This window comes from Sapajus apella, unplaced genomic scaffold (assembly GCF_009761245.1).
Source record: "Sapajus apella isolate SASKATOON/1434 unplaced genomic scaffold, GSC_monkey_1.0 scaffold3, whole genome shotgun sequence".
Lineage (NCBI taxonomy): Eukaryota > Metazoa > Chordata > Mammalia > Primates > Cebidae > Sapajus > Sapajus apella.
In genome coordinates, this window is record NW_022436943.1 from 28,466,977 (window position 1) to 28,492,441 (window position 25,465).

The 25,465-nt window shown below is 32.2% G+C and overlaps 1 protein-coding gene across 50 annotated transcripts in view; it reads left to right on the top strand.

Annotated features, from left to right (window-relative positions):
* RIMS2 (regulating synaptic membrane exocytosis 2) overlaps window positions 1-25,465 on the top strand; it is a 692,961-nt gene that overhangs the window by 548,578 nt on the left and 118,918 nt on the right. The gene's annotated exons all lie outside the window — the stretch shown is intronic.

Genomic DNA, 25,465 nt, shown 5'->3' on the forward strand with positions numbered 1-25,465 from the left:
CGATACCACATCACTTAGTCAATTTGATATGAAATTGGAGATCAGTGTTAATTTTTTTAAAAAAAGTTTTAAGACAGAGTCTCATTCTCCATGTTGCCATCACAGCTTACTTCAACCTTGATCTTCCGGGCTCAAACAATCCTCCTACCTCAGTCTCCTAAGGAACTATACAAGTACATGCCACCATCCCTGGCTAATTTAAAAAAAAAAATTAGTAGAGATGAGGTCTCGCTATGTTACCTACCCAGGCTTGTCTTGAACTCCTAGCCACAGGCGATCCTCCCACTGAAGCCTCCCAGAATGCTGGGATTATAGGCATGAGCCCCACAGCCTAAAATTTATTCCCATATCATACATAAATTTTAAGAGACTTTTACAGTTTTACCTTGTAATACAGTTAGTAACTTCTATTAATTTGTATTTCTGTGATAACTGATTATTCTATCCTTATTCAGAGATGCCTGCACAGATTAATTTTTACTGATTAATTAACTTTATTATAGATAAAATAGCAATTTAGAGTTATATACATTAAAAATGTTCCTTATCTTTAATATATTCAACTTTTGTTTTATGGCATTACCACTATTGATTAATCTATAGGTAAATAGCATTTCTATTAACTTGTCTGCTACAGGGATAAAATGCATTTTTATGCTCTTTTCATATTTAATTCCTAACATTTTTCCCACTGATTGTACATTAAGGAGTAAAATGAATTTAGTATGAAAGTAGAGAAATCATGAAATTGGAATGAATTCTACCGTATGAAATAATTATAGTAGAAAAAACTGCTACTGTAGTTTCCATCATATTCAATATTTATTTTTAAAAGCAAAAAAGGACAATTAATCTATAGTTGTTATTCTTAACTAAATGCAATATTCTGACCAGTTATTCCCTCATAATCATGTTTATCCCTCATGATATACAAATTTAACATACAGAATTTTGAATTTTATAGATATAGTAAAATAAAAATTTTGAAATGAAAGAACTTTCATGCATGAATATTATTTTGTTAGATGCCATGACATTAGTATAGTGTGGTACTATAGTATGACTTTATTTTCAAATTCTGGTTCTCCATACAGAAAAATGAGATCTAATCTTCAGGATACAAAAGTGGAAAAAAAAAAAATCCAAGAACACCTGGCCTGAGACTTTAGTATTTTAAGGAAGAAACAATTCCAGTCTTTATTTTTTAGCCATATCTTGACTTCAACCCTTTATACTCCTCCTTGACTCTTCTCCTTCCAGGATCTTGCCTTTGTTCCTTGTGTGTATGTTCACTTTGATTATTCTACCTGAAATGTGGCTTCTGGTTTCTTTATGAGTAAAGTACCTACTCATCCTTCACCACTCAACTCACATGTGAATTCTTCCATGATGCACCTTCTCTTCTCTTCTTCACAGCTTATATATAATATTCTTTTAAAATAATAGTTTCTCTTGTGGCACTCATTTTCTTTCCTGTAATACAGTTATTTAAGTATATATTTAGTCTATCATTGTTGATTAGTTGAGTATAGTATGTCTCTCATCTTTTTACTGTTCTGCCTTCCAATATCTAGAATATTTCATACATAGTAGGGACTCAGTAAAAGTTTGTATATGAATAAATTTGATTATAATAAAACAGTGAAATTTTACAGGTGTGAAGAAAGTTTACAGCGAAAGTTTATGTAGGAATGGAGCTTCCAACATAGTACTTCTAACATAATTCAATAACCAATATGCTCATCACAGTCTTCTTTGACAAAAATTTTTAAATAGTCCAGGACAGGCTGGTATTGGTGGCTCACATATGTAATCCTAGCACTTTGGGAGGACAAGGCAAGAGGATTACTTGAGCCCAGCAGTTCAAGACCACCCTAGGCAACATAGCAAGACTTCATCCTTACAAAAACTAAAAAGAAATTACCCTGTGGTGGCACATGCCAAGACTGAGGCAGAAGGATGGCTTGAGCTCAGGGGGTCAAGGGTATAGTGAGCCATGATCACACCATTGCATTCCAGTCTCAGCAACAGAGAGATCCTGTCTCAATAAATAACAAATAAATAAATAGTCCAGGTGTCTTTCCTCCCTCCTCCAATGGAAATAAATTTCTATTTCAGAAATCAGTAGAAATTACTTCATAGTTGTGTATTTCATGGCTCATATGTATTCCATTTAGGAAAAATTTGGTTGGTTGGTTGGTTGGTTGGCTGGTTGGCTGGTTGCTTTGCTGATTTGATATATGATGAATAGTCATTTCTCTCATTTTTACATCTTTCAACAGTATTCTCTTTACACTATTCTTTTGGGGCATATTCCAAGATTGGTATGAGTTCACCTAATGTTTAAATTCTAATGATCTCTTTTGTTCATTTTTATTTTATTTTATTTTTTTAATTTAAAAGACAGGGGTCTTGTTTTGTCACCCAGGCTGTAGTACAATGATACAATCATAGCACACTGCAGCCTTCAATTCCTTTGCTCAAGCAATCTTCCTGCCTCAGCCTCCCAAGTAGCTAGGACTATAGGTGTGCACCACTATGCCTGGCTAATTTTTTTTTTTAATTTTCATTTCTGTAGAGATGGGATTTTGCTGTGTGCCCAGGCTGGTCATGAACTCCTGTTCTCAAATGGCCTTCCCTCCTTGGCCCCACAAAGTGCTGGGATTACAGGCATAAACCACCATGCCCAGCCTTTTGTTATCTCTTCTTAAGGTTTTCTCCCAGTCTTGTTAGATTTCATACAGGATTTTTAGATATAACATAATGATTACCATTTAGAGATGGCAAAAATAAGAAAATATGTAGAATTAGTCTTCTAGGACTTTCTATGAAAATATTTTGAGTAGATACATAGTTGTCTGAAAACAATTGTGTATTTTCTAGATAGTCTATTATTTACTCAGCTTTCTTTTACTATTTCTGTATCTCATACTATGAATTGCTACCTTATGTGGTATACCTGTCATATATAGAGACCTATAGTTTCAATCTGGCACCTTGAGGATTAGACTGTCTTGCTTTGCTAAGCTGTGAATGAGAACTTGATGCTTGTTACACTGACTCGTCGTAAGTATACAATGAGTCTTGATCACTTTTCATCATCCAAATTTTTAGTATTATAAGAAATAATGCCTTAAGTTCTCTAAAAATATGCATAAGAGGTAATATAGCATAATGATTAAAAGTTAATTCTGGATTCAGACAGAACTCTATTGAGTCCTAGCTTTGCCAGTTTCTAACAATATAAACTTAGGAAAATAATACTCTTCATGTACTAGAGATAATAATAGTAATTTTCTTAGAGGGTTGTCATGAGAACTCAATGAAATAATGCCCTTAAGGCATTTAACACTGTTTCTGGCACATGACAAGCATTTCATAAATAGTAGCAATTGGTTTTAAAAAATGAATCAGAAAGACGAAAAATAAATTCATAAAATTCTCACATATTTTAGCTTTGTAGAACTGCATATTCCATACAAACTTTCCTCACACTTTGCCAGATGACAATTCAGAATAGGATAGATCCATCTTGAATTTCATATAAGAGAAAATATTTTCTGAAGTACCAAAAGATTTCATTATGATTTCACAAAGCAATATAGCAGAGATTGTGGACAATGTTTATAAGGTTTGTTTCATAGTTTTATATGGTTGACCCTTAGTGGTTATGGAATTAAAATTATTTTATTTCTTAAATTGTCTTCATTTTATTGAGCAAATAATGTTAACATCTATGTGCTAGACCCTGTGCTAAAATAGGGAAAATAGTTTTTAACAAGACATATTCCTTTCCTCAAAGAGCTTAAAGTCTAGAGGGGAGATAGATAAATGAACAAATAATTACAATATAGAACAAAAAGTATAAAAAGTAATTAGATTTATTTGGTAACAAAACTTCCTATTGGTAAAACATTTTAATAAGCCACTTAAGTATTTCACTTAAAGCTCTTTTTGAAGCTCAGATTGATGGGAAATTGATGCTATAAAAGGTTATCTAAATTGCCCAATATTAGATGTGTCAAGGTAGTGATAAAAATCATATCGTTTGTAATCAAAGTTCAAGGTTCCTTCCATTTCACTACAGAATACCTTTTGAAGACATAAACTGTGACAAGAAAAATAAGTGAAACTTTCAGCATTATATAAGGTAGAAAAACATTCTCAAAAGAAAAATCTATGATTTCTTGCTGCTTCTAACCATTAAAAAGTCTTTTTCTGAATTAATAGCTTAAGAACATATTTGAGAAGCTTAAACAGTTGTTCTTATCCTTGATCCAAACCAAGCATAAGGTTTTTAAAATATAAAAAATACAGTAATTAAAATATTACATATTATTTTGCACATGAGTCTCATGGCTTCTCTTGTTTAGTCTTTTTAAAATATTCCTGCTATGTGAATCTGAGAAGGCCTCTAGCTAAACTCATTCAAAAAGTAAGAATATGAGATATTAATAGTTAGCAGTATAAAACTGAATCTTTTAAATCAGTGCTTTCCAAGTGTATTTTCAGAAAGTTAATCCCATGCATTGATGCTTTAAAAAAATTATTCCACTAAATAAATTTGAGGCCTACTACACATACTGTCCTCATCAAGAGTCATAGCATACATGAACATTCTGAGAAGTGCTATAATAAAGTTGTATTTAAACCAGCATTTTCCACACTTTGTTTATGATGGAACTATTTTCGTGTAATATTTTCAAAATTATTCAGGGAATGTGCTTAAAACTCATTGGCATGCTTTAATTTTCCATTTCAAACTTCGGCCTCTATTCTTTCAGTAAAATAAATATTTTTATTCTTGCTGAGTTTAAGCATAAAATTATGGTGCAAAATATGGGGTTGTCTGGAAGAGATCCTTGGAACTAAAAAAACTTACTGTAGGGATTGATATTATCTCTAAAGAGGCTGACAGATGGAACTAAAAATGAATTGTAAAATCAAGTAAGGATTAACAAATCCAGCAAAGAGGAAAAATGGTATCCAAGGAATATAAAATGAGATTTATCTCTCAAGCAATGACACTAATAGTGGGAATATAAAAATAATTTATATATTCCACAAATATTATGAGAATTTATCTTTTTTGCTGACTTTTCATATATGTTTTAAAAATTCAGTCTGTCTGTTGTTTAGGGAATCACTTCAAACAAAGCAATTAAGCCACAGTATAAAGAGATGGAATTGACAAGTGACCCATTTTCTGTTTGTCTCTTTCTATGCTTCCAACAATACATTGGCTTGGAACCATTAGCTGTAATAAAGGAGAGCACAGCTGTAGAGCTCCCTTTATGTCATATGTACATGTGTGCATGAATGCATGTGTGTATCTATGTATACATGTGTATATACCATGCTCTAATCTAGCACATGCTTAAAGGACTGTCTCCCAGTTCCCCTCTTTATGAATCGCTTGAACCTATTCTTGCCCTAATGTCTGTTTATTTTTTTCTTTCTCATTTTCATTACCAGGTTGGGTTTACATTGTTGTTTAATGATTATGAGTCCATTATTCTCATATCTAATATTTCAACACATCATTAAACTTTCTCATTTCTACTATTAATTGGAATATATCCTCTTCATTAAAAGAATTAATTTTACATATTACGCAAAATAAGCAAATTTTCTTACATTTGTCAAAATATTCAAGGTCAGTCAATGTAATAATGAGTGAATATTTTAAGGAGATATTTATAGACCTCTGTTAAGATAAAATATTGCTACCTCATTGCCCTGTTATTTTTTCAGAGTCTTCACCATTTTATTTTAGTCATGATTTTAACAAATAATAATGTTAATATCTCATTTGTAGGGTGCTTTCCTGGCTAAAAACTGATTTTATATCTCATACATGTGTAATATATGTATATATGTATAATATGATATTATTATACTATATAGATATATTTCTATATAATATCTACATACATATATGATATATGTATATATCATGGGATTTTAACAGTAAACTTGAGAGATGGACAGACCAGATTTTATTATTTACATTCTGAGATGGGTATTCTTCTGGTTTAAATTTCTGTTGCTGCTCTAACCACATAAATTTGGAATTTACATTCAATGTGTATAAATGATTATAATTACAAAAGAAAAAGAACCTGTGTTTCAGGCATGCTTCTTTCAGAGAACAATATTTAGGGCATACTAAAATTTTAGCTCCATGGGAGCAGACTCTTCATCTGTTCTGAGCACTGCTGTATCCCCGGTACCTAGAACACTGCCTAGCACAACATAGGTCCTCAACAAATACGTGTTGAAGAATGAATGAGTGCCTATTTCAGTCATTTTTTTTAAATGCAGTTTTCCATTAAAACTACTGAACTCAGACAATAAATGAGAAAGATAATTCTAAAAATCAAGATATTAAATACCAAAGTATCAGGTAAAATTTAGTGCCTTTTACATTAATCCTATAATCATCATATTCCTTTCGATCACACTTTTCTGCTAATGATTTATTCTTAAAATTGTAAAGTAGTACTTCTCTTTCATAGTTAGCCTATAATATCCAGAAAACCACAGACCATTATTGGAAAGGGCTTTAGAAGTTAACTATGTAGTACTCTGAACTAAACTAGGACTCTTCCTGTATCATTGGTTCTCAAATCAGGATCATAAACAAAACACTGGGGAGCTTTTTAAAAACATAAATTTTCTGGCCTTGACATGAGAATTCTATTCCAGTATGTACCTAAATATGATGAACGCTCTAAAGCTATACAGGTGTCACTAATAGTTGATTGTCCAATCTGCTTGAACAGTTCAGAGCCCTCTACTTTATCAGACAGTTCATATTCTTGAACATTTGTAACTATTATAAATATTTTTCCCAATTGAGCCAAATCCTGCTTGTCTATAACTTCTTCAAAGAAGACTTGGCAGGTGATTATAAAGGTATTAATTTTAAAATTATCTTTTAATTGAGCATATATCTTATGCATTTCTGTATTTATGAAATGTTTTACAGTTTTTAAAACACATAACATGATTGGAAGAAAGAACTGTATCAAGGACCATCATTTTGGAATTGGCCCAAGTGATGCTTTAACCCACTGACTATATATATAAAGTCACTAGTGGATTAAATACATATACACACACAAGCATATCTATATATTATATACGTACATATAATATATACATAATAGTTCTGCTTTTATTAGTATAGTTCTTCATTTTTTATAGAGGTTTTATGCTCCAGCCCTAGACTGCTGATGCCAAATTATGTTTTTTTTCAAACAGAACAGACGACTCTCACTATCAAATTTTATTGAGAGCCACAAGAAGATATTCAAACAATTTAGTTATTTTTTAATCCAGTTTTCAGTCTTTCTACCACAATATAAGGTTAGATAATGGATTAATAGCGTTAAAAGATAAAATTAACCACAAATAAGGAAAATGTCTTTTTGTAACCTATTTTGTAGATATTTTCTTTTAATGTGGCTTGAAAAGTTAAAATGAATAAATCTAGATAATTAAAGACATGAATTCTCTGACAAATAAATCATTCTGATATTAGAATTTCTAGTTTATGTCAATGTTATTTGAACTAAAGACATTTTCATGTTCTCCAAATGTGTTTAAAATACTTTTACTGTTAATTTTAAATTATTATTTACCTTTTAGATAAAAGCGACACCTAAGCTAAATAGAATAGAAAAATTCTATTTGGCATTTTAAATAACATTTATTTCTTCTTTAAGGATTTGTTATGTTCCATTTATATCTGCATTTCACATACTATATACTAGTTGTTTCTCGATTTGTGGTTATTACACAATTTGGTATTAAATCAATACATCATGCATTCATCTTGTATTGAAAGGTTGCTTCGCCTTTAGTGCAATTTGAAAACGTTGTCAGTTTGTAGTTACTATATGGAAACACAGAAAAAAGGAAGATGACAGATGAAGAAGAGAACAAAAAGATGTTGAAAGGATTAGGTACTATTATTTTCCTTAAGGAATATATAAATTATAACATAAAGCATTTTGTTAATCTTTTCATTATATTAAATAACATCATTAGTAGTATTTAAACCCATTAGAAATTTGTCCATAAATGTTAATAGTTAATATTCCTGTTAGCCAAAGTAAGATTCTATGAGCTACATTGTTTACTTCAAAAAATCTGGCAATTCCTTTTTTTTTTTTTGTATTGATGGATTAAATTATTAGCATAGTTTCTGCAGAAATGACAGATTAAAATCTCAATATGCCTACAGTATTTTTATTTATTTTTAGAATCATTAAAATTTTTCATTTACATTAATGTATAAGCTTTAATAGCTATGAGTTTTTATTTTTTTAATTTTTAAACCTTAATAACTTTTCAAGCTTATATTGAAGGACTGCAAATATTTAACTCTAATAAGTATAAGAACACCTGCAACTCAGTATTTGTGAATTGAAAATAACTAAATATATTCTCTCAGAATATTACTGTATAATAGTTTATAATTATTCTGTAGTAACAAAATGTAGGAGTACTGATCTGAAGCTAAGATTATAAATGTATTTCGATTTGCATTCAATTTATCATAAGTCCTAAAATAAAATGTTAATAATGGTGATTAAATTCTTAAACTTTCAGCAAAATAAATTGCATAGGAATAACACCTGCCTTTCATTTTTTTTAATTTCAGAAATAGTTGTCTATTCAATGAGGTGTTTTGTTCATAAAGTCACATATAGTTTCTTCAGTGCTAGCTTGACAATAGCATGCCTGATATCTTTACTGAATCACTAAATATTTATGGTTCCAGTATTTGCATACTTATAATGAAAATTACATGCAATAAAATGATCTTTCAAATGGTTCAGTGAGGAGGAAAGGCTTTTTTTAACCTTATTATAAACAAAATCTTTAATTATTCTTAACAATATGGAAACAGTTGCTTGGTGAATCTGGTATTAGCCAACTAGAAGTAAATTAACTAGAATTTTTATTAACCATGTTTTACCAGAAAAAGGAAAATCATCATAAAAACTACCTACATCAAGATAACAGATTTCTTCTAAAGGCAACTTTCACAGAATTTTCTCCAGACCATATTACATTTAATTTCCTGGGACTCCTACAGTTACAGTGATATAATGATGGTCTGGGGAACTCAAACTTAAAGACCTAAAGGGGCCAAGCACGTAATATAAGTGATTGAAGTAAATCAGACTTAAGAACTTGGTAATGTTGGGAGTGGTGGTGAGCTGGAGAATGTATGCTCTCATTAAAGGGGGAAAGTGCTGTTCTTAAGCTAGTTATTGACATACAGCTGTATTGACAGATCTGCTTTTTCAGGAGGCCAGAAATCCTAATTCTTATTTTAACTTTGTAAACAACTCTTTTGGCCAAAGAAAATATATCAGTGAGTCAGATCCAATGGGTGGCCACCAGTTTGAAGCAAAAGTAGTAATGATTATTGGAGTAAGGATCCTGAATGACAAAGATTTCCAAACAATCAAAAAAGGAATAAATAATGTTCTTCATTTTGTTATTTCTAAGTCAGAAAACTGCTCATATGTTTTAGAACAGACTTTAGTAATATGAATAAAAATAAACCAGAAAATTCCATTTCTAAAGTATTCCTGTTAATGAAGGTTTGGTGGTTATAATTTCACTGTACTCATGTGTGTACGTGTATGTGGTAGAAGCAAATTAAACGTTGGCTCTCTATCATCTTTCTCAGAAAACCAGCAAAATAATAAGATGTTATATACATTGTGTTAATGTTAATCCATAGTATTTCATACGTATGGAAAGAAATGTTATAATGGATTTTAAGCCTCTATAAGTAGAGCTAATTATAGAAATGGTAAATATGTATAAATAAATAATAAATAAATAAATAAATAATCTTGCCCTATATAGAATTTATGTTTTCTATTTTTTATAATATGATCACCTGAATTAAGGAGAAATTTAATTAAGCTTTATTGATATTGCTAGAAAATGGAAAACAGTTAAATTTGTTCTGAAATGGTTTAATAAAAGCAACCCTTTAAAATGCAAAATTATATGCTGAATTGGTTTAGGATTTACATTTGTATACAGTGAGTTAGACTGAGTTTTGTACCTTTAGCTAGTACCTTTAAAATTTGGTAGATACTATAAAATTTATCATGAAAGATGATGGTTTCAATTTTGTTTTTAACCCTGATAAAATGTGTTTGAAACCAAAAGTGTATGACATGATTACATTTATAAAAATAATAGATAAATAAGATGTCCTTAAAAGAAATATATTTCTTTATCAATCTAACTTAAGTATAAATGGTGTTATAATATACTTCTCAGATTTGTTTTTCCAATGATGAAAAGCTTTTCTTATATCACTCTCTATATAAGTATATGTTGTGTGAATTTGGAATAATTCTGTATACAATAAGTTACCTCAAGAACTATTCATTGGAAATCTGCTGACAACTTTGTAATTCTATTTTCTGATCTAGTAGCTCATAAAATTATTTGTATAAGATTAATTCAGTTTTGTTTAAAATTCATCACACTCGGTGGGCCCAGTGGTGCTCACCTATAATCCCAGCCAATCAGGAAACTGAGGTGGGAGGATCACTGGAACCCAAGAGTTTGAGTCCAGTGTTGGCAACATAGCAAAATCCTCATCTCAACATGAAATAAAACAAAATTTATAACTTTGCATATATTAATATTTTTAATTATATCAATAATATAGCTGAGCACAGAGTGTATTTTAACATTGGATATCTTATAATCTAATGTATTCACACAGGGTTATAGTTTTAAGGTAATGGACTTTAAAATTTATATAAGAATATATACCTTTGAAATAAATTTCCTTTTTTTTTTTAATAGAAGCAAGGTCTTGCTTTGTCAGCAAGGCTGTAGTGCAGTAGCAACACCATAGCTCACTACAGCCTTAAACTCCTGTGCTTGCACCACCATGCCTGGCTAACTTTTAAACATTTTGTAGCTATAGTATCTCTCTGTGTTTTCCGGGCTGATCTTGAAATTCTGGCCTCAAGAAATCCCCCCCTAACTGGGCCTCCCAAAGTGCTGGGATTACAGGCGTGAGCCACCACACCTAGCCAAAAAATGTATCTTTAAAATTTTTCAGGGAATGTAATTATGGGCAAAGCAATCTTTACATTTTTTATTGATTGTTCATATTGAGTATTGCCTTCTGCTTTATTTTATCAAAGAAACCCTAATATCTTAATATATGTATTTGGGAAATTTTGTCTTATTTCTTTTAGTACTTAGTTCTGACATTGTATTTATAACCTTATCAAAAATGTAATTGTCCTCGGGCTGCCCAATATTTGTATATATTTAAGTATTTAAATGAATAATTTAAGGAAATCCTTAGGCATTCAACTGATTTATTATTAGTAAGATTTATGTTATGATTACAGAGATTGTTTAGAATCATATCAAGAACTTAAATGGAAATGGGCAGCAGTTATGGACAGAATATAAAATTCTATTGGCATTGACAACTGAAAATTTCAGCATAGAAAACAAATTATGTGAAGGAAGTAACAATACTTCCAACAAGTAAGAAATTTCCTTTTCATGATAAAGGAATTTTCTTTTTTAACCCTATTTTAACCTGTTTATTATAATAGAAAAAAATTGAAAATTTTAGAATATTTTATATATTATGGGATATTCTTATTACATAAAGGAAGAACTTATAAGACATATATAAGGATTTCTTAGGCAAAAACTCAATACCAAATATTCTCTTAACTTCCAGTTGATAATTATCAAAAATTTTTGGTTTATTTTATTTTATTTTTGAGACAGGGTCTTGCTCTGTTGCCCAGGCTGGAGTGTAGTGGGCCAATCTCAGCTCACTGCAGCCTTTGCCTCCCAGGTTCAAGCAATTCTCCCGCCTCTCAGGATTACAGGCATATAATTCTCCTGCCTCCCAGGATTACAATTCCAAGTGATTCAGCCTCCTGGGATTACAGACATGTGCCAGCATACCTGGCTAATTTTTGTAATTTTAGTAGAGACAGGGTTTCACCATGTTGGCCAGGCTGGTCTCGAACTCCTGGCCTCAGGTGATCCACCCACCTCTGTCTCCCCAAGTGGGGATTATAGGCATGAGCCACTGGGCCCGGCCAAAATTCTTATGTTTAAGTTTTCATGGTGTTTTAGTCACCTCAGTCTGCTATAACAAATTGACTGGGTGGTTTAAAAGAGAGAAATTTATTTGTCATGGTTCTGGGAGGCTTGTGCCAGTATCATAGGATTCTGGTGAAAGCACTCTTCCTAGTTTGCAGATGGCTATCTTTTTGTTGTGTCTTTGCATGGCAGAAATCATAGAGAAAGCAAGGTCTTTCTTGTTGTTTCTAATAGGAGCAGTAATCCCATCATGAGGGCTCCACCCTTATGATCTAATTACTTCCCAGATACCTCATCTCCAGATACTATCAACTGGAGATTTATGGTATCAACAGGTATTTTCAAGGAACACAAATGTTCAGCATATAGTATACATAATACATATTCCTTTAATTACCGTACAGAACCAGAATTCATTGTACTTTAGGCATGCTATAAATCTGGATTTATATATATATGGCAGTAAAAGACAAATGCTTAGCAAAATACGCTTTGCCCATAAGATTGAAGAGTAAACATTTTCAAATAAGCCTAAAATGTCCCCATGTTCTCTTATTCATAAGAGAAAAGTAAGATTTTCTGAGTATTAATAGTATTATTTTTAACTTTAAAAATATGGTATATTTTTTACTTTTGTTTACTTTTAAATTTAGTTTCTCAGTATTCTCTCTGAAATAAAATTTAGTACAAATAAAGCCTGTCTTCTTTAGTAGTGTATTGTCAAATTCTACCCAATGGGGCCTATGAATCAAGTACCACCAGGTTGATGCTCCGTAAAGGGAATTTTACTATTCTTGCCTGTCGTATTGCTGCAGTCGCATTCAAAATAACAGCCATGGTAACTGAAAAATTACACTAGAACCTTCAAAAGGGACACACCTTTGTTGCTTGAACAGCAAAAGCAAATGCATATATGGACAAAACTGAATTCTACCATATTTAATAAAAGATTATTTTAGAGCTCTGTTTGTACTTAAGGACAGTACAGCTCCTATATATTTAGACAAATGTAGGGCAATTGTGAAAACACAGAGTTACTGTCCAATTTTTTTTTTTAGCATTTTCCTTATGATATAATAAAGACAGCACTGAATTGCATAGATTCTAATTTTATCTTGACTCTTAGCACTCTGAAATCTGGGGCAAGTATTTTCGTTTTTTCAGGCTTCAGTTTTCTCACTCATGTAGAGAGCAAACCAGATGATCTTCAAGTCTCTTCACTTATAAAACATTTAAATCATCATAATGTTAACATTTAATTAGCATTTAATGTAAACATTTAACATTTAAAATCCAAAGAATATGAGCTAGATTATAATTTGTAACATAGAAAAGTGAATGCTCAATGCTTTTTACCCAAAAATGATATTATTATTTGAATTATATTATTATTTGAATAATCTGTTTAATTCCTAAAGTTGATCACTGGCGATTTCTTGAAATAATGTCTAGTAACCTCTTCCTCCATTTTTCTTTCACCATTGAATAGTTTTGAGGTATATTTCTAGACTATTTGTGACTGTATGTTAGTAATTTCGGTATCCATTAACTAGAAATAATAATTCATTCTCCTCAGAAGTGTGTTTTGCCTTAGATTAAGTAAGTAACCTGTTAGCTAAAAAAGTTAAAGGATATTCTTATTCATCATTTTGGTTCATTTTATGATACACAGTGTATAATCAAATTAAGTGATGATTTTTATTTAAAACTCTTTAGGCAAGTTTTCTGGGAAAAAAGTGGTCTTACAACAGGCAGCAACGCAGAGTATTATGAATTAAGATACAAAGAAGAGGGTAAAAAAGGGAAAAATAGAAATATCACATTCTTCCCTGTCAAGACATAGTCAATTAATTTCATTGTCTTTGGAGTAAGAGCATTGTATATAGGAATTTTTCTAAAAGATCCAATTCTCTCCCTATAGTCACCAATGAAATCCTGAAAGAAATAAACATGGAGGTTAGCTAACTACTCTCTCTGCTTACAGTATTTTACAAGAAAGTAAGCTAATTAACCTCCTTTTTTCTTCCCACACCACGTCTTCTTTTTCTTTCTCTCTTTTTTTTCTTTAACCATTTTTCTAGCTGCTACACATTGGCAATTACGATACCTCATGGTGAGATACTGGAATATGAAAACCAGTTATTGCCTTAAGAAGGTCAAGGCTAGTTGAGGACATGGACATTTAAATAATTATAATACGATTATAATCACGGCTATTATAAAGGCATATTCAATTGCTGAATATTTCAAAGTTATATATATTAAATGCTACATAATTACATATAGTAAATAACTGCTAATTCCATATTTTCATTGAGTAAGGAAGTATAAATAAATAGGGAAGAATCTGGGGAGATACAATTTAAACCACAGTAGAACAGAGGATTTTTAAATACATTAAGGCAGAAGTTCTGAGACACAAATTTACATCCCTAAATCTCCCATATCCTAGCATATGGCATATAATCTCAGACTATTACCTTTTTCTTAATGGCAATATTTTGTCATGATCAGACTAAAATTATTTAATCTAAAATAACTAATCTAAAAATTATTTTAATTTGGTTTTAATAAGATTCCGATCTAAAGAAAAAAAACAAGAAAGGATAAGAAAGGGAAAAATACAAGACTGTTACAAAGTATGTGTAAATAGGTTTTGGTATTCGATTAAATTACTTCATTCGTTTATATCTATTGAGTGCTTATTAAGTGCCAGGCTCTATTCTCCAGGCTTTTAATAAAATAATGAACTAACACAAAAATTACTTCACCGTGGAGTTTATATTCTGATGGGGGGACTGACAAAGAAGTGCAAAATATTGGGTGTAAGATAATAATAGAGAAGGATGATAGTTTGTGTCAGAGGAGATGGAAGCCTTGCCTCAGTTCCCAGAAAGAAAATGTGGATTTAAATCCCAGAAGTGGAGATTTAAGAGTTCTGAGCTTTGTGGGTGATTGAAATTAACAGAGATAAAGGGGATAGGATCTATAATGAGATTTGTACTGGTAATCTGAAAGCTGATATTGGATGTGAAGCTGTCAATGCTAGTGTTAGGGTGGGAGTTAGTTTTTACCTGGAGCATGCAGAGTTCTAGGGCTTATTTCCCTCACACATATAGGGCTGGAGGGGTGATCTTACACAAAGCAGTTCAAGCTCAGGGCTCCTTCTTGACCTGAACATAGGAAACAAAGGGAAAGAAAGAAATAGCGATGATATCAGTGCTCCTGTTTTGGGTAACTGTGATTATTGAAATAAAATTTGGGATGTTAAGGGGATTAAGAGTTTGAGTGGATGAAGAGTAAAAGATTCTAGAAATTTTGAATTTTTGTTTAAGGCCTGAAATTGGCGTGAAGCTAATTGAAGAGTGGGTCTGCATATTGCTATTTAGATTCATACTTAATCTGGTGAAAGGAAGTAAGAACAATATATGTTATTATTACTGAAATAGGTATTAATTTCATGTTCAACTTCAGCTTTTAAAGTAATGGTAATTTTAAAAGACGTTAATTATTCTACCTTCAGATTATTTTAAACTATTTACTCTGCAGATGTTTACATTTTCTATTATACTATGTACTTTCTGAATAGAGTACTTGACAATCAACAAATTACCTTTCTTTTCAGAATCTCAAGAAACATGATTCTAAAGAAAGTTGTATTGTACTGCTGAATAAATAATATATGATTTACCAAATGATGCTATATTTTAATATCTTAGTTTTCAATTTGCTAAAGTCATTGCATTCTTGCCACATTATTTTTATATAATATAATTTCAAAAAATGCTCAATACATTAGAGTGAAGTTGAATGACATTTTTAGACAAAGAAAAATTTGCATTTGAATATAGAAATTTGTAGATTTTTGCCATTTTAAGGGAGATATTTAATTATTATTTATAAAATACATTATAATGCTAACTTTCACTCAATTTGTATGTATTTTTATTTTACATAATGTAGGTGTAGAAGAAATGATCTTATGATATTTAAACAACTTTAAAAAGCATTTCTAATTATTATAGGCAATAATTCTGAAAAGTCTGGGACACAGAAAATTTATCCCTATCTTTTATTGTATAGAATGCACTAGTTCATTCTGCATAGGCATGAATTTCCTCCATTAAAAAAATTAAACTGGGGAGAGATAGCAAGGGGAGAAATGCCAGATGTAGGTGATGGGGAGGAAGGCAGCAAATCACACTGCCACGTGTGTTCCTATGCAACAATTTTACATGTTCTTCACATGTACCCCAAAACCTAAAATGCAATAAAATAAATAAATGGGAAAAAAAAAAGAATGAAATTTTATAGTAGTTATAACAATCAATGAGTATGACAGGCATTAGTTACACTAAATTTTTTATTATGTGCATCAATGGGGACAGTAGGCTGATACAACAGTAAACCATTCTTAGAAATAGCATTTGATATGCAAAGTAGATCTTTCTGTTATTTCTTAAATATGTTCCATGTAGTAATAAGACATGGCCAAATGTAAACATTGGTAGATCACAGAAAAAAAAATACAAATGGTGATTAACTAGTATTTTTAAACCAATTTAAACACATAAGTTCAAGAATGCTTTAAATTATTTTCAAAGCTCACAATGCAAATGGGCAAATGTTTAAAATGTACCATAGTACAAAATTACTTCAAATCTTATAGGAAAATAAGAGAATAGTAAAGTCAGAAAGATGCCGAATAAAGTTAAATCAGCTAATTTCCAATGAAACTTCTATACATCAACACATGAAAAAATTCTAAAGTGGATTTTTTTAGACTATCTGCCAAGTGCAATAAAGCAAAGTTCAATAAAATAAAGTATGCTTACATGTAAAATCAACAACAAAAGTGGACCTGTACAATTATATCAGTTGCTATACTGAAAATAACATTGTTTTTTCATTTAAAAGCAGCTAGTACAAACTTTTTTTTTTAACTGAAAGATATTTGGCTGGGAGAGGTGGCTCATGCCTGTAATCCTAACACTTTGAGAGGTAAGGTGGGTGGATCACAAGGTCAGGAGTTCAAGACCAGCCTGGCCATGATGGTGAAACTCCCTCTCTACTAAAAATACAAAAAAAAAAAAAAAATTAGCTGGGCGTGATGGTATGTGCCTGTAGTCCCAGCTACTCGGGAGGCTGAGTCAGAAGAATCACTTGAACCTGGGAGGCGGAGGTTGCAGTGAGCTTAGATCACACCACTGCACTCCAGCCTGGGCAACAGAGCAAGACTCTATTTTAAAAAATAAGATATGCAATTATGTATATAAGAGAAAAACAAAACTTTTTTTCTTAAATACTTCTTAAGTATATGCTAATCAGAAAGACACAAAGAAGCTAATATGGTTCTAGATATACTAAGAACTAAAGGTAATGCATAACACCTTTAACCAAAAGGGAAAATGTGGATAGCTGGGGCTGCAGAAATTCAGTATTATCTATTTTCTGCTTTCTCCTTGCCAGTGGTCTTAGAAATTTAACCATAAAATCTTTTCTAAGCACAGGAAAGACAAAACTAACAAAGTGAGATTAAAAAGATATCACTTGGTTAGATGAGTTAGTGAATTCATTCTGCCTTTTCTCAGTCAGTGTCACTTTTCTTTAGCCTATACCAGGGTTCCCAAATGGTTTTTGTTTGTCACTTGCAATGGAATCACCAGAGAAATCTCAAAACAAAATATTTGGCCCTCAGATGCCAGAATTATCTTATTAGAATTCCTGAGGCTAAGACCACAGACTGTATTCTTGAAAAGCTCTTCAAGTGGTTGTGGTGAATACTGAAATTTGAGAACTATTTTTCTAATTCATTTAGAAATAGAGTACTTCATATGCTTTCCAATTGGACAGTATAACTCAAGGGCAAAATTTAGTGCTTGGCTTTTTGCCCAGATGCCTTGGAGAATGTTCAACTTTATGGAATTTTTACCAAAAGCTTTGCCAAAAGAGAAGCAGATCTGCTCAACCTGCAATAAAAGGAGCTGAAGACCAATGATGACAGTCAGCATTCTGTGATTTGTCAGTTTGCCCTATAGAGAACGAGGGGCACTTTTACTTAATGGTCGTGTCTATAAATGTTTTATCATTAAATATGAAAAACAAGAAGACAAAACAGAAAAAATTAGATAGAATCATAGTGAGTGGGGAGGAGCTGCAGCAGCAAAGTGGAGGCAATGGAGGTGGTGAGCAGCAGACTACCACCCAGAAAAGAGAATCAGCAGTAGAGGAAAGACTAAAATTCAAACAGTATATAGAATTGTGTTGTGCTATCCGTGGTAAAGGACTGTGTCTGCAAGTATCTAAATCAGGATGTCTAGACTATGTTCTCTCTGAGTTATTGTAGCTGAATAGAAAGTAAGTGTCTCTATGTTCTGGTTGAGTTAAAAGTCTAAACACATTTAAATGACAATTGAACAATGTGTATTTTAGGAAAGTGAGCTTCTTTACTTCAGGAGAGGCAGCACAAATGCTGGGGCCATATTGCTTTCTTGCAGCCCTGATTCCAACACCTTCCTCAAGTTTTATGACTTCTCAGTTTTTTTTATCTTTAATCTGGATAATAATACTACTTATATTAGACTTTATGTGTTTTAAATTAGTTAGTACATGTAAACTACTTACAGTAATGCCAGCACATAATAAATGGTTGTTATCATTGTTACTATTCAAACTGAGAGACAAAATTAAAGAGCTTGAGTATAATGTCAGAAAATCATAAAGCTTTAGAAGAATGTTGTGGCATTGCAGATAACATATCTGTTATCACAGGAGATATCTTAGAGAATTAATGATCTTAGAGAATTAATTTTAAAAATTGATATGTTAATGACAACCAACTTACACCATGATGTGTATCAGTAAATCAGGTGTCTCTAGTTTGAAAACAAATACGTATTGACTACCTGTTTGTAAATGTATGGTGTTCTTAGTGATAAAAAATTTTAATCCTAAAACCTTTCAAAAGGCCACACATATTAACTACTCGAAAACTGCAGGCTAAATCTGATTTTTACATTTGTAGGGAAAGCATTCAGAGCCCCCAAAATAACTGATGAATAAATGAATAGCTGTTGATTCCTGAAAGTCTCCTCCAATTTTATGAGAAGTGAAGTTGTAATAAGAGGCTTATCTTTGCTGGCTGCCTTTGTGTTTAAAAAGTTTCTCCTCAGAAGCAAAGGTTAGTGTTGGCTGGCTTAGGTATCCTGTGATCGAGGCTAGCAGGTGGACTAGATCAGTGGTCCCAACCTTTCTGGGGACCAGGGACTGGTTTCAACCTTTTTGGGGACCAGGGACCCATTTCATGTCTTACTGTGGTTGAGAAAAAGCAAGTCTACTCTAATTTTATTTAATTAATGAAAAGTAATAAAAGTATTGAAGCTGAGAGACTATGGTTAAAATGCAAAATAAAAGGTTGGTCAATCCAAAAACAAGCAAACATGTATAAATGGAAAAAAATTGTTTTTGTTTTGTTTTGTTGTTTGTTTGTTTGTTTGTTTTTTACTAGATTCTCTTACCTTTTTTGCAACTTTAGTGAAACATAATTTTCAAAGTCACTAGGGGATATCAAACTTTTCAATGGCTGGATAAAAAATAGTGCCCACCCACACTATGGAATAATATGCAGCCATAAAAAAGGATGAGTTCGTGTCCTTTGCAGGGATATGGATGAAACTGGAAACCATCACTCTCAGCAAACTGACACAAGAACAGAAAACCAAACACTGCATGTTGTCACTCGTAAGTGGATGTTGAACAATGAGAACACACAGACACAGGGAGGGGAACATCACACACTGGGGCCTGGGGGGTGGGGGGGTGGCTAGGGGAAGAATAGTGGGGAGGGAGGGGGAGGTAAAGCATTAGGAGAAATACCTAATGTAGATGACGGGGCGATGGATGCAGGAAATCACCACCATGGCATGTGTATACCTATGTAACAAACCTGCATGATCTGTACATGTACCCCAGAACTTAATAAAAAAAGATTGAAAAACAAAAATAGTGCCCACCAAATCAAGTGTTAGGTGCAATCTGATTTTAAATATAACCTATGGGGTAATAAAATGCCATTGGGATTTTGCTGATGGGGCCTAAGTCCTCCAATATAGTGTAATGCTCAAGCAAATGGTGTCTTAAACCAGGTTAAATTGGCTTTATGTTAGAACGACACATCACCTTGTGACCTTCCCAAATATTCAGTTTCTTCAACAGCAAAGTAGGAATAATTACCTAACTTAAAGAACGTTAGAAATGTGGAATGAGATTTTTAAAATATTTGAGTGCTTGTAACAATCCCTACTATGGGGTAAGCTTTTAATGCATGTTAGACAAAGTTAGAAGCTGTTGTTTTTATGTAGTCGGATCAAGATACTTTGAAGGAAATTGAAAACTTAAAGCACATTGATGGCATTAGTAAAAATTATTTTTTTAAAAGGCAAGAAATAAACTTTAATAAAACTGCTTTGGTCATTTATTTTCTCAGTACTTTTCAAGATAGAAAAATCCTTCCAAGTACACTTGCCTCAAGAGCTAAGGAATTAAAGAGGAAGTGGTAGTTTTCATCAATGCTACTTTGAGGCTGGTGCTGATTCAGCTCAAACTTCTGATTTATCTGAAACTCAGAATAATAAATAATATTTATAATTATCCTTTTATCAAGAAAATGTTAAATTATTTCTGTGGCTTTTGTAAAATGCAGGAAAATATATAATACCCTACTTACTTTTAAATTTTAGTTAAGTATCAACTCTAGAATATTCACTTTTTTCAGGTTAACTTTTTCCATAAGTGTGTCTGCTTTTGGCTATTCTAAAATAAAATATCCTAAATTATCTTATTCTAAAAGAAAATCTTGGCCACTTACAGCTGTACTTGTTTTAAGTTATAATTACATCAGAAGTGACCTAAGGATTCACAAAGAGGATAAAACTTGAAGACAAACCATTAATTCAACAAACATCTCTTGAGTCTTACCCATATGTGCTCAATGCCAATCAATGTTCAGCACAAAGTTGCTTCCTAGTAAGAGTTCACTATATTGGCAGAGGTGAATGAATAGCATGTGTTGTATATAGTATTTTGTTAAGAGTGTAGACTCTGGAACCAGACAGTTGAGTTTGAATCCTGGCTCTCCCACTTACTATCTTGTGTGAACATGTAACCTTGGATGAGTTACTTAGCTTCACTGTGCCCACTTTTCTCATCTATGTAATTATGATGATAATAATAGTTCCTCACTGGATTGAGGATTAAGTAAAACTAGCAAAGCGCTTACAACCATAGTACATAGTAAACAGTGATAAATTTTTGCAAAAATAAAAAAGAAAAAGAAATATAACTTTTGCCCTCAAAGACAAAACTTATACATGAAATGCCTGTACTTACAAAATCATGTACTACTAATATAACATTACTAGGAATAAATACTGGCTTGGTAACTCATCTGTTACCAACTGATACTGACTTTACCCTAAAGCAGCATCTCATTTCCCAAATGCAGTCACAGGGGATTTGGATCTAGGTTGGAGTAACACTCAGGAATTGCTACGTGACAGTATATCTTAACCCATGTAGCCTAAGGTTCTAAAACAACAAATAACAAATTTTCATCTTCTTCAATGATATTAAGCCACTCATTTAAAACAGGTGAAATAGGGAGGTTCTTCTGAGCCTATTTGAAATGATAGCTAATTCATTGTACCTAGGGAGATTGCCAAATCTGCTAATTTTAGAAGTGGGAATGATCTAGCCCTAAATTTAAATTCTTCCCAGTCACCATCTGATCCACAGGATCATACAGCCAATATGGGCAAGAATGTGTATGTCCAGTTTTGGCATGGTGGGGTATTTATAAATTCCTCTGTGCTGATGAGTTGGATATTTGATCAAACAATTGCCAAAGGCCTTTACAAGAGTAATGGCTTTTCAAAATTGTCACCAAAAGATACATTTTGAATAAATAATGATTTTTACATTCTAAATGTTGAGGAATTAAGATATATAAAAATAATTATCTCTTACATAACAAAATAAATAGTAATATTTGTTTAACTCCCAGCTGTGCCCCGTTTCATTAGATTTTTGGTTTCTTCAGTATGCTAGCCTGAATTTAAATTTAAAAAATAGTTACACCTGCTTTCAGTATCGAGGCTAAATATCTTTTACATGTGTAAGAGGAACAAAATCTATTTGTTTTTCATAGAATTTTGGGCTCAGTGGGCTAAGATGCGACCTAATTTGCAGTTTCTGAATGTTACTCTAGACTAGATGTAAAAATAATTTCTTCCTTCAATTATGCCTTACATCTTGACTTTAAAACTGGCTGAAGAATAAAGTGGTACATGCTGGACTAGATTGTTTGTATGGAGGAACAAAAGTGAGATTTAAGAATAAGATTTTATGGCCAGGCACAATGGCTTATGGCTATAATCCCAACATTTTGGGAGGCTGAGGCAGGAGGATCCCTTAAGCCCAGGAGTTCCAGACCAGCCTGGGCAACATAACAAGACCTTGTCTGTATTAAAAATAAATAGCCAAGTGTGGCAGTGCATGACTGTGGGCCTAGCTACATAGGAGGCTGAGGCAGAAGGATCACTTGAGCAAAGGAGTTTGAGGTTACAATGAGCCCTGATAATGCAACTACATTCCAGCTTGGACAAGAACAAGACTCTGTCTCAAATAAATAAATAAATAAGATTTTATAACAAATCAATAAAAACATTTATTCACATCCCACTGTAGGCTTTAATTGTCTGCACATTGTTGAAAATATAATCTAAATATAACCTGTGGTTCCTGGAAGATGGAAGGATTAGCTTAAGTGGAAGAAGGAGGAAGCTGTGTCCGATAGGATAATGCGTTCTGTATAATCATAGAAGCAAAAATGGGTTCATCATCAGGCAACAGCTTGGCCTACATAGAACTAAGTACTGCTATGAAACATACAGATGGGCAGAGGAGATTTGTGTTATTTCTTCATTTCATATTGGAAATTCTGTATTATTTGATGTCGTTACCATTCTCTTAGCACTTGCCATATCTTGCCTTGGGATTGTTTTGTCTTTATGCTTCATCTAGCAATCTAGGTTATAAGTGACTTTAAAAAAAATGTTGTCTTGTATTTCTTTTGAATTAGCATAGCATTGACTCCAGTGCCTTATACATGTTACATGTAAAAATAATATGTGTTAATTGACATCAATATATTTGTAAAATATTATTAGGAAGGTTTACTTTATCATCAGCAAATATTTATTGAATACCTAGATGATTTACAAGACTTTCTAAATACAGCTTGAATATTAGTATTTAACTATCCTTACATTACTAGGAGTTTTCATTCAAATGGTAAATTTAGTGAATTAATTTATTCAATAAATTCTTTCTTTAGAGCTATCAAGAGCTCCATATCAGGTAGTAGACTGCTGAGATAACACTGACAAAACATCCAGATGCCATGAGAACAAATAATTGCAATAGAAGAACTTCCATAATGGATATATAGTAAAGGCAAATGCCATAATTGATATCCAAAAATTTATTATGTCAGGTGCAATGTTGAAATACTAGGTTCACGTAATAATCTGGGTGAACCTGTACACCTAGCAGTCTGGCCGCATGCCCACTGCCCAGATTCCAGCTACAATTTGACGCCACCTCATGGCATTTTTCACTCTAGTAAAAATATCCAAAATGAGAATGGTTCTGAATCCTGTAGCTAACTGAAACTTTTAGCATAGTGACAGAAGTCCAGCTGCCCCTTTTTGGTTTTCTAAGCCTATGGAAGAGGATTGGGGGACCTACTTTCCATCTCTCTGTTTCTCAAAATAGGCTTGGGAGCCTTACCATCCCCCTTTTAAGAGATGAGAATTTTAAGCCACCCATTTTCCAAGAGGTGCTTAGGACAAGATGAGAACAAATTGGCAAAAGTGTTATCTAATTTCACATTACTGTGGCAAATGTTATTGCAAAGTTTACTCTATATACAATTGGCATGAAAGAAAGCGCATCAAAGTTATCCAAGCTGGGGGATGGAGATAGGTAAGACTTCACAGAGGAACTCTTATTCAAGCAGAGACTTAGTAACCAAGTGGCCATGTGCAAGAATGGTATTTATGAAAGAAAAAAGCAGATGTCAAGGCAGGCGTTTCAGATAACTACTTATAGTTATGTATTTCTAGAGCATTTACTTTGAAAGGAAAAAGAGAAGGAGGTTAGGCACAGGTCAGAACATTATTCATTTTGTAGGCCATGCAGTGGAGTTTCTGTCTCATTCTATAGATGAAGGAGTCATTAAAGAAATTCTTGAAAGAATTTTATCTATAAAATATTACTATAAAAGTAGTAGGAAAACACGTTTCTCATCCATAAAATAGAAATCATAGTATAATAGTGCCTACTTCACAGGGTGTATAGGTTAAAAAGAAAATGTGTGAAGTATTTTGCATAGAGTCCAGCATAGAGTAAATATTATGTAAGTGTTAGCTATTAGTGTTATTATTAATATTACTATAAATAATGATTGGAGTGGGTAAGGCTAGAGACAGAGATAGGAAACTAAACCAACCTAAACTTGCCGATTGGTTGGATAGAGAGAAAAGGATAAGAGAACACATATCTTGGATAAATTTCTTGGATTCTAATCTGGGCAGTTAGATGGATGATGATGTCCCTCAGATAATCTGAGGAGGAAATATATATGAATGCATGCATATGTTAATTAATACATTTTTAAAAGTAAATATGTCTTATTTGATGATACATAAACAATATAGAATAATTGACTAATCATGCATTCGCATGTATATGAAAATGAAATTGAGTTGGGTTTCTTTACTCATAGAAAAGATGGTAAGTGGTTGGAAACAATCATGCAGTTATTGCTCTGAGAGGTGCGTGATACATTAAGCTAAAATTTAAACAATATTTTAAATTTGTGGAGGAGAGAAATTGAACCTTTGAAAAAAGGAAAATAATGGTGAAAAGGGGAAAGGCAAGAGAGAAAAACATATGCATAGTGGATGGCAACTAAATTTGACCAAGGCAGAAACTGAGGATTGGGGTTTATTGGGGAATATTTCTGGCAGATACCATTATGTAAATTGGATTGATTTAAAACCAAAGAAAGTGATTTACTTTTAATAATACAAGCAATATAGAATTTTGAAAAGAAGTAAATAATGGGACCCAATTGCCATTTTTATGTTATTATTGTGATTATAAAAATGTATGGAAGAGGAGAGGATAAAAGTTAAGATCCTAATTCTTAATTAAAATTCATATGTATTTTATGAATTTAGTATTTTTCTCAATTCATAAAATACATATT